Consider the following 15,780-nt stretch of genomic DNA (forward strand, 5'->3'; position numbering starts at 1 on the left):
GATACTTAGATTGATCGATGCTCTAAAACATTATATAGAATCATTTATAAGGTTCTATGACTAACTTGTTTGGAAATGAGAGAGGTGTGAACTAGGATTTTTTTTTAAACTAGTTTTAAAAATACCAGGAGAGTAAACATGAATCCAGTGAACCACTTCGATTCTTAGACACTAAGCAATTAATAGCAACATCATGATAAATAGGCATACATAAAGTCAGGGTTCTCGTGGAAAGAACACACAATGAAAATTCAGGAGTCATGCATTTTAGTGCTAACGCTGTATCCAAACCCTCCACATAACCTTAGGTAAATCATAAACTTTTCTGGGCTTTAAAAATTCACCCTGAGATAATTCTGATGGCCATATTAATTGTCCAGTGATCTGATTTTGTATGACACTGGCGAGGTGATTAATAATTTTAACTTAGAGTTTTGTCTTCAGAGAGGATGTTACTGCATGCATGGAGAACTATCTAGAAAGTAGTTGCAAGAAATGTGAAGTGATCCCAAGAAGAAGGCGCGATTTGGGCAGAAGTTTTTGATAACGCCTGGGGACATTTTTGGTTGCCACACTGGGGAACTGCTATTGGCATCTCTAGTGGGTAGAGGCCAGGGATGCTGCTAAACATCCTAGAAAGCCCCCACTAGCAAAGCGTTTTCTAGTCTAAAATGTCAGGAGCTTAGGCTGAGAAGTGCTTGGCTAGGTGGCATTATCCTGGGGTTAGATGCGTTGAAATTGTATGTAAACAGACCAAGCCAATTTAAGTTGACTGTGAACAGTAATGATTTCAAGTCGGCCTCATATTCTTTCCTGAATTACATATCTCCTAATTATCTACTTGATCTACTTTTAAAGTTGTGAACTGCTGTTCACGATACACTATTCATTGACCACTTCCTACTCAGTGCCTGGCAGTGCCTACCCAGTGTTGGACATGGAAAATACACTTGTGAAATGAGTGTGGAAAAGAATCATTTTTGTTATGCTCAATATTATATTTCATTTTTAAATTCACTTCCATGGTGGTGTACATGTTTTCAGGAATAAATGTAAATTATCTGTATGTTATAAAATTACATCCTGATATGCTAATTAAAATTAATGAGTGATACATGGCACATATTGGATGCTCAATATATATTTATTTAATGAATACTTGTTGTGTGGAACAGGTAGACAAGGAGGCTTAAGGAATTATATTTTCATATCCAGACAAAGATACTTAAAGACTTTGAGAACAGGAAGTAGTAGATATAATATAAACTGTCATGAGATATCCTAATCCCAGGTTTATTGATATGACACCAAATCATCAGCTTTATTTGTATACTCTGAACTTCCATAGGCTATATTGAATGCAAGGTTAAAAATTAACTGATATAGCCAAATATCTGTTCAATGTTACCAGTAGCATCATTTAATAGGCATCTCAATTTTACCTGCCTAAAACAGAATCCTGTTCTCCCCCAAAACATTTCTTCCTGATTCTCACCCATTTGGGGACATGGCATTATCCAGTGCTCTTTGGAGCTTAAGCTCAAAGCCCAAACGTTATTTTGCTCTCTCTCTCTCATCCTGTAGTCCAAAGGATCTATACATCTGTTGGTTAAAAAAATCTCCAAATATAGAAAAAATCAGTTTGCCTCTGTGCATCACTTTCACTAATCCCTAAATCAAGATACCATTGTCTCCACTGTGAATTACTGCAACAGCCTCTTAATGGATCTCCCTGATATCACATCTGCTCTCAATTTTCCATTTTCCGTACCGCAGCCTAAACAGTTTACCAAAATCACAAATTAATTTATGGCATTTCTGCTTAAAAATCTATAGCTCTTTTACTCCATTTAGTACGAACTCAGTAGTACAGCACGATGGATTTCTTGCCTGCCTTTCTAGCATCATTCTCTATCTTTCCCATGGGTTATACCAATCATTCTGGGGAAAGTGACCCTACCTTTGGCTCCAGGGTAGAAACATGAAACTAAAAATGAAAAACAGAAACTCCGGCCAGCACATGTTACGTGCATGACCCACAAGGATTAATAAGGAAAAGGTGTGTGACCTAAGCCTATCTAACTGAAGTAAATTTCAGGGACATTATTGGGGATTGTGAAAAACAAATTTCCCTACAGATATGAGAGCTTGAGCTCCTTCAGCTATTTTGAAGCCCAGAGGTAAGAGGGAATCTGAGGGCACAGCCAGGGTATGGAAGCAGATTACTGAGTTAATTGCAGAGAACAAGGAACAGAATCTTGCACAAAAAATGTCTGAAATATGTATTACCTCTGCCTTCCTGGTTACTCATCTCTCAAGTGCTTTTTTTTTTTTTTTTTTTTTTTTTTTGGTTTACAGCAGAATGGCTTTAAGTATACTTTCCATTTAAACACTCAGAACATTAAAAAAATTGTGTACCCAATGGTTGAGATTTAAGATAAATGAGTAACTTTGTACAATTTCTTGAAGGACATTCTTAACTGAAACTAACATTTTATCTTCCCACAAGCACATGGCACCTAAAAATGCAAAGACCATTAGTACAGTTTGATTTTGCTGCCTTGATTTGTGCAGTCACCAGCAGACTCCCTATTGCTTTTGCACCATCAGTGCAGATGTCAAAATAGGAAAAAAGGGAAAGTAATATCTTAGTGTTGTTTTGAAAGTCTTTTTGACCTTGCACATTCCCTTAAATGTCTCGGGGTCTCGCAGGGTCTGGGAAAACCTGCCCTAACCGTTTTCAAAGTCTCTAATCCCCTATATTATCATGCCATTGCTTACTGGCCAGCCTACTGCTTACCTTTTTCCCTTTATGAGCCACTGGCTTTGACTATGTTCCTTGACCACATTAAGGACCTTTGTACATGTTGTTCCAACTTTATAATTCTCTGTCTACTTACTTTTATACTGTTTTCTACTCATCATTTAATTCTCAAACCAAACGCTGCATCTTCAGAGAGGTGTTCCCTGATGGCCACACCATATATTATTCCTCTTCATGTATACAAGGCACTTTCTTTTTATTATATTATTTTCTTTTTATCCTAACATTTGGAATAAAATAGGGCACACAGTGGGTATATAATTATCATTTATTAAATAAGGTAACAAGTTTGTATAAATATCATATATTTGGGTGCTCTATTTTTATAAATATATATTTTTATACAACCTAACTAGGAACAGTTATTATTGCACCAAAAACTACCAACCCTTTTCACCCCCATCACCTCTTCCAGAGTTGATTTCAATCTATTCTCTTAAATCCCATCTTTAGTGTAAAAATATGATTTCTAACTATTCTTATAACTGGCTAGGAGAAATATTTATTTATTTTTTTGTATTGCCATATAGCCTATTGATTTGGTCAACAGATGCGAAGGAAAGCAATGCTGAAATGTACTGACATTTGCCACCAAATTTTGATGTAGAGAATGATGAATTTTGGACAGGGAAGAAGTAGAAATTACACCATCCTGTACAAAATGTTGCAATAAAATAGACATCTTCCATAGGTGTTAAGATCATTCATTTCTTTCAGTGAGTAGGAGAAACAAGGTTACTCCGTAGCAGTGGTGGGTATAAGATATGATTCACTTTGATGTCACTATTCTGTTGATTTTTTTTCTTCCATTTCAGTTACTTTAAGTTAGTTAACTGAAGAGTAAATGTATGGATCAGGTAGCACAAAAAACCAAATTGAAACCAGAAGTCCTAGCAAGATTAAAGAATGGTTTATGACTATCACCAACTTCTAGGAGAAAAAAGGAGACCATATCCTGACATAAGTTAAATCCTACACACTAATTTGCATTTATTACAATGACATAGAGGTCCTAGGCCCTCTTGGATCTGAATAAGAGGAGCGATATCTCACCACTTAGCCTTGCTGGATGCTAATCGTCCTATTCCAATGAGTCCGGAAGTAAAGCCATTGTTATTTTTCCTACATAAAGCAAGATAAAGCAAATCAGCATCTGTGGTCTTACCTCAGTCATGTGTGGCTTGCTAGTTAGACAAGAAATAATGCTGCTAGTACTCTACAATTCACATGTCTGCTGCAAAAGAGCACAATGATTTTTAGCTCCACAAAAATAGTAGCTATTAGTCTTGTCATATAAAACCATTTAACACAGTTGATTTGGTATTATGTCACTAAAATTTCAAAGAAAATAACTGTATTCCCATGCCAGCATCAGGCTGCATTGTGAATATTTTTTCTGGCTTTTATTGTTTTGTACTCATGAAAGAAGAGTGGGAAAAGGAGGATATATGCACACACACAAACTCCAAATACTTCTAAATAATTCAGGTAGCTAAAAATCTTGTGTTTGCCAGCAAACAAGCAGTGCCAGCACTTACATACTCTATTTTCTCTGCTTCACTTCATCAGATAAAACCAAACCAGATACTAGGAGTTACATTTTATGTGCACTGCATAGGGGATTAGCCCTGCAGTTTCCAGGGACAACAGCAAAAACTGTGTGTTGGATTTCCTTTGTGTGATTTAAAGTGACACTTAGACATTTCCAAGTGAGCTGATTTAGGAAAACTGAACATATTTCTTAAGTGTTTAAATAGGGATAGGACTTTTTTTGTATTTAGTGTCACTTTATAATAATCTACTGTTAGGACATTTGTTTTATAGAATTTTTATTTCTATTTTCAAATTCAAAATAATCACTGCAGATACTGTAGATATATGTCCAAAAAGCACAAATAATTTTCCTTTATGATATTAAAGAGTAAGAAGGAGCTAAGTGCTTACAATGTGAACATCTTTTTTTTCTTTATAATTTGAGGTTTAGAAAGCATTTTTATATGTTTTTGAAAAGCATTGTGATTTTATTTTTTCTAATTTAGGTCTAAAACTGAATACCTATTTTGAAGGCAATAAAAGTAGCAAACATAAATTGATTACCTACAAGACACTAGCACATTTTATAATGGTGAATTGTTATGTGAAGTAGGCATATTTCCTTCATTTCACAGTTGGAGAATTAAGCTGAAAGGGGTAAATAATTTGCCTATTACTGGCCATGTTAGTCCTGCTATACCTCAAAGGACCTGCTCCATGAAAGCTCCACCCAGTCTTTTCTTTCTTTGTAATCTAATTAGTGACTTCATAAATGCTCTCCTTCTTCATTACCAAAATGTTCCTGAGCTAAAGAGTGAAAAGATAGTGAAGATAATATAAATTACAAAAGATAGTCATTAGGAAATAAGAAATCTAATGGGTGAGATTTAGCAACAAGGCTTAAGAACTACCAAAAAAAAAAATCAATGATATCTGGTATAGTATGTATTACATTCAAAACCACAATTCAGCTATTATGAGAAAGAAAGAGAGAGAGAGTCATTCCAGCAGACCTGAAATATTATCATCTGGAACCCACATGAGCTTCACGCTGAGCTCATAACACAGTGGAATCGCCATGATCTGATCTGTTGTCAAAGCCATTTTATCATAGCCAAATGTTTGATCTCATTATGAAATGTTACGTCTTTTAAAACCCAATATTTCCCACATATAATGTCTTTGACTCTTAGGGAAACTATGTAAATATTGTGTTAACCAACAGATGCCAGAGAGATAAGGTAAAGTTAGAATCCGCTCAAGCTAGAACACTCCACATCACATACCTTGTGAAATATCAAGTGACACCAGCAACATCGTGATCTTCATGAATTGCAAGCTACTGTGATCCGCAGTGAGGTTATGAGTTTTTCCTCACTGTACACACACACACACGCTATATTATATACAGTATACAACATAGTATTATAACATATAGTACATACTATGTATGTATATATAGTGTATATATATTGTATAATATATATTATAGGATAAGGGGTGCTTCAAGTCTGTAATCCTGATTCTGGATTTCAGGTGAAACTTCCTAAGAAGACTACTGGAGAATGTTCCCTTGTTTTGTTTAAATTTGAGGAGATTGCAAATTGTGTAACTGATCACTTAGCCTCCCAGATTTAGGTATTACGTAAGTTTTTCTATTTGACAACGTATATTTCTCTGTAGTAACTGCTGCTTTACCTGTTACAATTTTGCATCTCTTTTCTCTCTACCCTAATTAAAACCAAACCAAAACAAGACAGTTTATACTCTGACTTTATTCTAAAAATTCTTTTTGAAATGAGGTAGATAAAAGTACATTAACATCACTTTTTGATTTTTTTTCAAATGTATTCATGTTTAGAGAATAATTCTTGGTAATCTGAATACCACATATTAAGTGCCACATTGAGTACAACTTGAATGATCCCAAATTTTATGAAGTGAGTATTACTCCTATAGCATTGCCAATCAGACCCTATTTTTTTTAATCAGACCCTAGTTTTGATTATGTCTATAGTCTATAGTCATATCTATCCTAGTATCTGAGTTTAATCCTGGCCCTAACCTCAAATTAACAGCAGACAACAAGAATGGGCCCACAGCATGGCTTTTATATCAAAATATCTGAGGATGACGAGAAGGACAAACTTTGTACAAGTCATTTATTAGCTTGGGATCCACTCAGCTTAAAGACAGTATCATTTATCACTGCTCCAATAAATAGATAATACAGAAACTGCTGCTGCGGTGTTGAAAAACCTATATATTGGAACATAGAGACTGTGATTTATGTAGAACGATATGTTGAATAATGAGAATCTGAGACTGGAAAGGATTGGTACAATAAAAAGTAATAAATTAAATTTACATGAGGTGTAAATAAAATAAAAATTCTTGAATCTTGCCTAAATAATCCAACTACTGTGAAAATATATGAAAAGGTATTAAAAACTATGAAATGCATTGCTTTACAGTGATCTTTCAGAACTGCTCTAAAGAAAATTAGGAAACTGATATAAATAACTGGAAACTAAATTAAATTTCAGAAAAATGTAAAAACGGATTTCCTTAGAATGTATACTAACTATTTTATTTCACAATAAAATATTGTCATTTTTCAGCATATAAAATGAAATTTAATGTCTTCTGAGATTATAACATATTTAAATTACATTTTAAGTATATAATCAGCTTAATACCAAATCTAAAGTATATAGAAATGTTAAGCATGTTTAAAATAAACAGCATCTGAAAATAATAATATATAATAAGCAGAAAATATATATTACTGAGTATCAGATTTCAAAAAATGGATATAGTAATTCTATAATAATGGACCATTTATTAATTAAAGACTTATCTACCACCTACTATATAAAAGGGTAGTGGATTTTGTGATCACATGACAAAACTTCTCTTCTAATCTCTGATATTATGGTTAAAATGAAAATAGAAATAAAAGTAAAATAAAATACATTTTTAAATGAACACTTTATTTTTCCTAGAGTTTTTAATGTTTTCATATTAATATTGTTAATAGTCACAAAGTAAAATTTTAGTTTATTTTTACCTAATTTTAGTGAATAAAACATAAATATTTAAAAATGTTTCTTTTTGATACTTAATTATTATGTTTAATAACTCCTGCACCAAACTCTGAATTAAAAAAAAAAGCATTAATTAATAAATTAGTTCATTGAAGTAGGTGGATGACCACTTGGGCAAAACAAAACAAAACAAACAACAACAAAAACCAAAAACACCCCACATAATAGGAACATTAAATTTAAAAATATGAATAAAATGTCTCTTCAACAATAATAGTAAAAGTATCCCTAAAAATTATGTATAACTTGGGACACATATTAAAGAAATAAAAATAAATATTCTTTTGGAATACAAAATAAGTTTTAGTAAGTTTGCAGATATTAAAAACAGAACCTTTTTATTGTCTTGCCACAGAGCGCTAACAGACAAACTGGAAAGCTGCACCAGATAAAAATCACTCAAGCAAAACAGAGACGTTTATTCAAATTGCATTTAGAGTAATGATAAGGGACTCATTTTTCCTAAACACTGTGATATGCAAGAGGAATAAATGATTCCTTTTCTAGGAATTTTCTTGTAAATGAAATATGTTTTTTTAAAAGATCTTTGAAGCTCTCCTTTAGGCCTCATCAGAAAATATCACATACAAAAATAAATTCAAAATAGATTAAAAACCTAAATGTACGACCTGAAACCATAAAACTTACAGAAACAAGCATAGGCAGTATACTCTTTGATATTGGTCTTAGCAGTATTGTTTTGGATCTGTCGCCTCAGCAGGGGCACAAAACAAAAATAAGCAGATGGAAATACTTCAAACTAAAATGTTTTGCACAGCAAAAGAAACCATCAACAAAATGAAAAGGTAACCTACTTAATAGAAAGAGATATTTGTAAACAGTATGTCAGATAAGGGGTTAATATCCATAATACATAAAGAACTCATATAACTCGATATCAAAAAAAGCAAACAATCCTGTTAAAAAATGAGCAGTAGATCTGAATAGACGTTTTTCCCAAAGAAGACATACAGATGGCCAAAGAGGCCCATGAAAAGATGCTCAGCATCACTAATAATCAGGGAAATAAAAATCAAAACCACAATGAGATGTCACGTCACACATGCCAGAATAGCTGTTGTCAAAAAGACAGCAACTAACAGGCATTGGCAAGGATGTGGAGCAAAAGGGACCCTCATGCACTGTTGGTGGGAATTTAAATTGGTACAACCACTAAGGAAAATGGTATGATGGTTCCTCAAAAAAATAAAAATAGAATTATTACATGATGCAGTGATTCCACTCCTTTGTATTTATCTGAAGACAAAAATACTAATTCATAAAAATATATTCACTCCAATGTTCAGCAGCATTACTCACAATAGCCAAGATATGAAACCAACCTAAGTGTCTACTGATAAGAGGAATGGAGAAAGAAAAGGTGGTGTATATATACCATTTAGCCATAAAAAAGAATAACAACTTGCCATTTGAGACATGGATAAATCTAGAGGGTATTATACTAATCAAAATAAATCAGATAGGGAATGACGAATACCATATGATTTCACTTATGTGAGGAATCTGATAAACAAAACAAAAAAACAAAACAGAAACAGACTCATAGATACAGAGAACAGACTGATGGTTGCCAGAGAAAAGAGATTGGGGAATGGACAAAATAGGATGAGAGGGATTAAGAGGTACAGACTTCTGTTATAGAATTAATAAATCAGGGAAATGTACAGCTTAGGGAACATAGTCAATAATACTATAATTTTGTATGGAGACAGACAGTAACTAGACAGTGATCATTTCATAATGTGTAGAAACACTGAATCACTACGTTGTACACCTGAAACTAATATAACATCGTAAGTCATATTGTAAGTCATGGGGTAGTAAGAATTATAGGTGTTATTTCACTTTATTTGGTAAGTTCATGTTCATGGTGGTGAGGCTGTGGGAAGAAGGTTCCTGAGGCAAAGAATAATGTGAATCAGTGTGGTGAAAAGTAACATCCGTGTTACTGTGCTGGCTACTGCTTCAAAGAGCCCTCAGAGACCAGTAGTGCTCTCGAGGGATCTGTCAGCTTGGCCCTGTGGGACATCCCTGCTAAGGCTGAAAGGTGGAACTGTATCTTGGAGAAATCTAATAAGGAGGGAAAGAAGAGGAGATTTAACGGAGCAGCAAGCCTCCCACTTCCTGTTTTTGATTGACTAAGGTTAACACTCGCCTAGCCTCACCCCCGGCAGCTGGCTCACAATGCCGAGTTCTTCATCTGGCCCTGACTGGCCACTTAGGAAGTCAGATCCCACATGTCCCATCATGACGTTTCGTCTAAATCTGATGTAGAGGGGCAACCGGTGGTGGGCACTAACCTTGGTGGAGAAAGCAGGAGGTAATTTGGCACATCTGAGAGGGTGTGGCAGGTTTGTCTAATACAAAACTTTTCTCAATATTGTAAATAAAATCTTTAAATGGACACCATTTCTTTGATCAATAGTTTTCTGGTGATAATCTCTTGAAATTTTGCAGAAACATCATCAATTGCTAAAAACAAAGTAAAACATTTGTCCCTCTAGGGAAATATCCTTTTCATTTTTATTAAAATTATGACTGTTTTAATCATACCAAATATAAGTCAATAGCATTTTATGTTTGCACTAAATTATATAGATTCTGATTGAAAAGCAATTAATAATGTGAAAGTGAGCGAAAACATTTTAAACTTTGTTAGGAAACTCAGATAAAATTTTATAAGCATTTTGATCTCACTGTTCTCTTTCTGTCTCTATCTGTCTCTGTCTCTCTATCTTCTGTGTGTATTTGTGTATACTGTTGTATGTATGTATGGTTGTGTGTATGTGTATATATACACAAGTATATGTGGTATATGTGTTGACTTTGAAATTAACATATTTTTAAAAATTTCTCATGGTTTCATCTATAAGCTCTTACGAATATCTAAAATACCACAGTACTCATACCGCTAAATTAAAAAAAATAGTCTACATCTCTCTGGCGATTTTTATATACATCAATTTAATGTAAAGAACATTGGCCTGGGAACTGGGATGTATCACTGCTTGTCCCCACCTCCTCCTTAACTCAATTTTCTCATATTAAATAGGTGTCTTAACTTCTAGAAAAATGGTTCAAGATAAGTCATTTCTAGTTTTTGTTTGAGCCCCAAGACTGTATTCAACTGTGTTTTGCTTTTAATATAAATCACAGGATCTATTTCCAGTTTACTTCTTAGATCGTAAATGAAATTAAGAAGAGATCAGGTATAAACTCCTTAGATGCCAAGTTGGTTTTACTGATTGACCATAATAAGAATCAATTTCACTTTAGATAGTGATGAAAATCATAAAACCAAGAAAATTATCATAATTCATCAGCTAATTGTTGTGTATACATAATTTAGCTGAGGAACTAATTTTCTTTATCTTTTTTTCCTAATGTAGAATATGTTTTATTCAAAAAAGCATTAGTAGTATATACAATCTAGTGTATGTTTGTCTTTACATCTACAAGATACTTGGTAGGAGAATTACCCAGTACAAGTGGATTTATCTGACACGATCCATCTACTTCTGAGATGCTCTGGTTCAGGGTCTCCAAACTCTTGGTCATGGATCCCTGCCTACAAAAACATAAGAAACTCTACATTTATTTATATTCTGCTTATTAACATGTCATATAAATTATAAACCATAAAAGTACATACTTATTTTAAAAAGTAATTCAAATTATGAATTATATTAATTTCCCACATTTCATTAAATTACTTTGTATGAAACCTGGAATGCATATACTTCAGTTGAGAGGTCATGACTCCAAAGTGCTTTTAACTCCCATATATCTATGCATTCATTCATCAAATCAGTGAATATTTTCTGAGAACCTATGGGCAAGAGACAGTGATGAACAGCAATGACCTATATTTTCTTACACTCTTATGAGAATATATGTTCTCATATCATCATATTCTCTGTAGTTATATGATGTGAGCAAGGGAGAATGCATATGACACTCAAGTCATCTATCTGGATATATCTCATTTCTTCTCTGCCCAATTTTGAAAACAAATGCAGCAGCCACAACCTGGGGAGGCTGTGGTGACTTAGAGGTCTAGGTGTCACAGGGATGGGTATCTTGGTCAGCCCACCAGACTTATGTGTGATAGAAGAACATTAAAATCTACATTTTAACAGACGAAGAGGTGAAAGTAATTTGCCTCAGATTACATTGGAGTGAGTGAACGTCATGGGAGATAGACCCAAAGAGTTGTTTGTATTCTAGAATATTTGTTCTTAACCATTATACTCTCCAGCCTCCAGGGGATGACTTGGCATCAGCCTATGATTCTCCGTGCATGTGACTAACCAGGCATTTTATTCCCAGAACTCATTTCCTAATTGGAGTTCTACACTTGAATTTATATCCCTGTAGGGCAGATCTACCAGAAAAACCCAAAAATACAAAAATACAACCAACTGTCATACCTGTTCTAAAAGTTAGACAATATGTAATGTGCAGGTCTTCCTAAGTACACAGTCTTGGACTTTTCCTTTGACAACCATTTGAACTACCATGGCCCAGGGGCTTTTAGCAATCTAATTTTCACTCTGAAAGAAAAACAGATTCCACTGAACAAAAACAATAGGAAATGGACCATAATGAGCCTGCCTATAAGAGAATTTGCCTATGATTAGTGTGAACATATTTTAGAAAAATACCACTGGATGGAGTAGATTTTATGAACATAAAAAACATATTATTTCTCTCTAGGATCAAATTGTATCCATGAGAATTACATTTCTATAATCAGAATGGAGTACATAGAGACCAGAGCATCAGTTTATCTGCACGTTATTTATACCAAGTTCCCAGAATGTCTGGAGACCCAATTTTGACATGTATTGAACTTGAGCAAGATAATCTAATGCACTTTGGGTAGAAAGCTTTACTAAAAGGGCAGATGGTCAGAATTCTCAGAAGGCCTAGACCCAGGCATGCAGGGCACATTCTTGCAAGCAGTAAAGACTCATTGCCAATGAAACCAGCTGTCCCAGCATCTGTGTGTGCTTCCAGTGAATGAAAAAGATGATAAGGAAATGAGTGTTGAACTCTCAGATTTCATGATTCTGCAGCAGACAGTACTAGAATTATAACTTTAAGCATCTTATTTTTGGATACTGCTTTTTAATGCCTGTGACTAGAGGTCTCAGGAAAGGCCAGGGATACTCATGAAATTCTTTAAAATCGCTTCTGATCCAAATATGTAAGAATTTTCCACAATTTGAGAGGTGGTCTAAAGTCAAGGATGGACTACGAGACCCTTTTTGTACCTATCCGTCATGGCATACTCAACCCAATGCAACACAGTTCTGATCTCATGGTTCACCAGAATAACCCTAGAGTTTCTACAACAGACATCTCTGTGGTGCGCAGAATCATAGCAGAATACTAGAGAAAATCTGAAACTAATCTATCTTTAATGTGCCTAACAGGTTGTGCTTGTCAAAGGGCCAGGCTATCTCAAAATAAGCAAAGCTGTATGAGTAGTGTGGTTTCCTTCCTTCCGGAGGGCAGCTGTCAGTGATGATGAGTAGTTCCTGACAATCAGGAATTCACACAATCCATGTCTGCAAAGTCTTTTATAGAACAAAATATGGCCTTTAGAATGGAAGTTCAGAGGCAAAGACATAGGGCTTAGGATTTCACATTGGGAGCAAAATAGTGACTAGAACTCAGGAAAATAGCAAACATTTACGTGAAAGAATTGGTCATTAATTTAGATCAGACTAGCAAAAAGGTGATTTCATGCTGAAACCTGGAGAAAATTAACAGAACTTCTAAATTATTTCCCACTAAAGCCAGAATAGAGTCAGTTGAAGTATGCCAAGATGGGACTCAACTTGCTTTGATCATGAATTGGCACCATCTGTAGAAGAAAGAGAAACAGAGATTAGAGGAAAATAAAACAAAACTGACAGGATCGGGCAAATTCGTAACCAATTTTGAACTTTATCCTCAGTGCTCATTCAAAAAGTCCCATTTTTAAATAAAATTCCTCCTGTATCTTGATATCCCATGTATACAGTCCTATAGATTTTTAAATCAAGTCCTTGAGGTGAGTTACAAAAAATAAGATGATCCATCAAAATTCATAGGGACAGAGTAGCTATTGGTTGTCGTTACTTTGGACAGTGACATTGGTCCTGGACTATAGAGCAGATGAGAATAACAGAGCCTGATAAAGCAGGGCCACAGTATTGAAGAAGGATGAAAAGTCACAGATTCTTGAGAAAAAGATTACAGCTCCACTTCACTCAGACAGTGGCATAATTTATCACTGCGATACTTATGATGTTAATTTGCATTTGTGTTGTCTTGCTAGGGTATGTTTTAACACTGACATAGCAGTCCACCTATTATTTCAATACATATGCAGTGAGCTCAAGTTTTCCCACACTAGATAGACAACTGAGTAGGATGAGTTATAATTCATGTCCATGTCACATACTTTCTCTGCATTTTTTCAAGTTTGCTTTATCTTTTTCTGCATTAGGCTAAAATGTCATTGAATTAATCTGATACTTTTGTATCTTTCAAAATGCCAGGACAATGCTTTTGTCTATGGACTGTATATTTGTGTAGCTAAATAAATGGATGCATAGCTTTATAGATGACTAGATAGAAGAGAGATGAATATAAATACCACAAGTAAAAATAATAACTTGTCACAAGAATAAAACTTGATTAAAACAGGATGATTACTGTAGACACAGCTTAAGAACTATGTTAAAGAACTTGACCAACAGCTGAATTCAGTATTCTCAACTTTTTCTTAATTATGAGGGTTACACTAATATTCTATTAAGACCAATATTCTATGTCTTTTAAGCCACCTGGAGTGATTTTTAAAGTTAGGCATAAGTGGACCTTGGACTAAAGTATTGCCATGTAATTATTATATTCACGTCACAAAAATGTGTGGGCTTATAGCAGTCTAGATTTTCATTTTATTTATATATATATGTTGTACTAAATTTCAATGTATTTATGATTTTAAAAAATATCCCCAGTTCCACAAATGCTCATATATCAAATTGTCAGTTAATATTATGTTACTACATTTTTCAAAACCATCCACGCAGAGAAGCTTCCTGATTCTTGTTGGTACTTCAGAATAATTTAGCTATTAAAGTAAATTATGGATGATTTATTTTCTACACAAAAGTAGAGCTATCCATTTTGAAGGAAGAGCATAGGAAAATCGTTACCTTTTGCTGTGAAAGAATTTTAAAACTAGGACATATTTGTGTTAGTTAATAAATTTTGAATTATAAAGGAAAAGCACTGGCTAAGAACCTTTGATGCCTTGGTACCGTATTTGCTTTCATACATCAATAAACATTATTATTTCAGTATATTTTAAAATTAAAATATTATTAATTTAAAAATGAAAGTAAAGCTTTCTGCTAGGGATCTCTCTACTGATATAACGGTGTTTTATTTCTCTAGTCAAAACCTATTAAGAGAGAAGTGTAGTGATCATGATTTAAGCAAGGCAATACCTTGAGTCCGTCTACCTGGGTCGAAATCCTGGCTAGATCACTGCAGCCTTGTGACATTGGACAGAGCCCTTGTCATCTTTGTACCCAAATGTCCATATTTGTAAAATTCAGATAACCTAGATAGTGGGGTTATTTTGAGGATTAAACGTGTTAATATGTATAAATCACCATATTAGGATGTTTAGAAAGAATTATTTTTGACTGCTATAGAACAAAAAGAATCTAAGCTATTGCTTGGATAGGCATTGCTATAATAAGTTACACAGTATCACATACAACTGTCATTATACTTAATAAACACGTATTCAGTGCTCATAAATGTAATATTCTGGCACAGCAGTTTGGGCATTCTGCTAGCAATATATGCAGATTGTATTGCTTTTCTTGAAATGTTGGTTTACAATGCTAAAAAAAAAGGAGGGGTTCTTTAAAATAAAAAGCCAACTTCAGTATTAGTACAAGCTACATTACTTTGCTTTTCTAAACAAATCTAAGTTTCAATGTCTTCACCTGCAAATAGGGGTAGTAATGCAATCTACCTTGTTGGATTACTGGGAGAACTAAGTGACATAATACATTTAAAGCCCTGAGCGGAGAGCTTGGTATATGCACATTTTCAAAATAAAAGCTGCTTTTATTACTAGCACAGTTACATAACATGCTACTTTCCTAACACGTTCCCAAACACAGAATAAAACTATTGTAGGGCATAACTTTGGTGTTTTTCTAGAGCTCAGCATAATCTCTCTTTCTAGTCAAGTACTAATATCCTAGTTCTTGCTCCTGA

This window comes from Camelus ferus, chromosome 14 (assembly GCF_009834535.1).
Source record: "Camelus ferus isolate YT-003-E chromosome 14, BCGSAC_Cfer_1.0, whole genome shotgun sequence".
NCBI classification, from domain to species: Eukaryota; Metazoa; Chordata; class Mammalia; order Artiodactyla; family Camelidae; genus Camelus; species Camelus ferus.